This window comes from Platalea leucorodia (assembly GCF_965183815.1).
Source record: "Platalea leucorodia genome assembly, chromosome: 24".
In the NCBI taxonomy this organism is placed as follows: Eukaryota; Metazoa; Chordata; class Aves; order Pelecaniformes; family Threskiornithidae; genus Platalea; species Platalea leucorodia.
Genome location: NC_138846.1, coordinates 2345332 through 2347345, shown reverse-complemented (window position 1 = coordinate 2347345; position 2014 = coordinate 2345332). Strand labels below are relative to the sequence as shown.

At 69.9% G+C, this 2014-nt stretch overlaps 1 long non-coding RNA gene across 1 annotated transcript; it reads left to right on the top strand.

Annotated features, from left to right (window-relative positions):
* The first annotated feature begins 482 nt into the window (after positions 1–482).
* Positions 483–1294, top strand: LOC309600637. The gene is made up of 3 exons (XR_014230441.1): positions 483–577; positions 797–843; positions 1005–1294. It is a non-coding gene; the product is annotated as an uncharacterized lncRNA (long non-coding RNA).
* The last annotated feature ends 720 nt before the right edge of the window (positions 1295–2014 follow it).

Here is a 2014-nt window from a genome sequence, read left to right as displayed (position 1 = left end):
CGGCCCCGTCCTTGTCTCCTGGCCGGGGGGGATCGGGGCGGTGCTGGGGCTGGGGGCCAGCGTGGAGCCGTTCAACAGCACCGTGGGCCTGGCCGGGGGGGCCGGGGGGCTCTGCGAGGTGCGCTTCAACGCCTCGGGGCCCCCCGTCCGCAGGAGCATGGAGCTGCGTGAGGCCGCGGGTGAGTGCAGGGACCCCCCAGCTGGGTCACCCCTGGGGAAACTGAGGCAGCGGGGACGGCTTGGCCGCAGGGCGAGGGGACGGTGGGGGGTGGTGGGGGCTGATGGTGGGGGCTGTTGGGGGATGATGGTGGAGGCTGTTGGGGGCTGATGGGGGGGTGTTGGGGGCTGATGGTGGGGGATGATCGGGGCTGATGGGGGGGTGTTGGGGGCTGATGGTGGGGGCTGTTGGGGGTGTGGGGGGCTTTGGGGGGGATGATGGGACGAGTCAGCCCCTCTCGCCCAGGCTGCTCCTTCCTGAGCCCCACCTGGGTCGTAGCCGGGGTCGGGGTGCTGCTGCTGCTCAGCCTCTGCCTCAGCATCTGCCACCTCCGCCGCCTCCGCCGCCCCACGCCGATGGGTAAGGAGTGTGGCACAGGCGGGGGACGTCCCACCATGTCCCCGCTGTCCCCCGCTGTCCTCTCCATCTCGCTGTGATCCCTCCATCCCCACTCCCCCTCCATCCCCAATGCCCCTCCGTCCTCCTCCCTCCTCCCTCATCCTCCTCCACCCCCTCCGGCCCCCTCGGCCCCCTCCAGCCCCACGCTAGGGACACGTCTCCCCGCTCTGTCCCCTCCAGGCCACCAGCCCGGGACCCCGATGGCACCAGCGTCGCAGGAGGTTGAGGTGAGGCCGTGCGGCCCCCGGCTGCCCCAAAGCTGGGCTGGGGCCTCCGGGCTGGCGGGGAGGCGGCGTCCCCCGGCTCGGGGAGCGCAGGCGGCGGGGGCCGGCGGCAGCAGAGGGGGAACTGGGGGTGCGGGCGGCTCTGACGGCGCGGTCGCCCGCAGGAGGAGCTGAAGTACGCCCAGCTGATCTTCGCCGCCCCGGCAGGGCCCCGGCCGTGAGCTGGAGGCGGGTGCCGAGCCCACCCCCGCGGCTCGTCCCTCCGTGCCCGAAACCCCCCGCTATCGGCGTGCGACCCCCCCGGGGCGCTGGGGCTGCTCCCCGCGCCGTGCCGCAGCGGCTGAAATAAAGAGCTTTGGGCTTCGGCAGCGTCCCGGGGCTGAATTCCAAGGGATTTGCTGCCTTGGGGCTGAGAACAGCTCCTCGTGGCTGGACGCGAGGATGTCCAACTTGGAAAAACTGGGGAAAGAAAACTGTGTGGCACCCGCAGGGCGGAGATGCCGCTAAGGGAGCTGGATAAAATGTGCTGGAAGGCGAGGGAGGGGGCCAAGAAACCCTTGGCACCAGACCCTGCTGCTCTTGCGCGGCTGCCATCGCATCGGTGCCCGGCTGGAGCATCCCCGGCGGCATCCCGCCTCTCGGTGGGGCGAGGGACGGCCCTCGGGGCCGGGGGCACCGGGGAAACGCGAGGGCGGATTGGGAGGGGTGTTTCTGGCCGGAGGAATAAAACGCTCTGGTTACGGTCAGTTTTTTCCTTTTACCTTTCTTCTTACTGGCTTTTCCTGTCTCGCACCACAGAGCAAAAGCATCGCAATGCAAAGAGCAGCCAAAGAAAGCAGCCAAACCAGCGTCTTTGCCGTTTCCCTTTCACAGCTTTGGGGTATTTTTCGCTGCCCTGGGTGAGGCCGGGCGGGGGACGGTGGGGACCGGTGCCAGCGCTGGCAAAACGTGGTCCCCCTGAGCGGGCAAAGGAAATCTTGGGTGCCTAACCCAGCCTCGCCCCCGCGTTTGAGGCTTTTGGAAGCAGCCGGGCTGCTTCTGAGCTGCGGCTGCCGTGCGAAGGGCCGGGGCTCAGGCTGGGGAGCCGCGGCGCTCCCCCAGAGAGGGTTTGGGGGGGACACGCGAGGCCTGGGAGCCGGACCCGGGCGCGAGCCGACGCCTGGGCGAGCTTTAC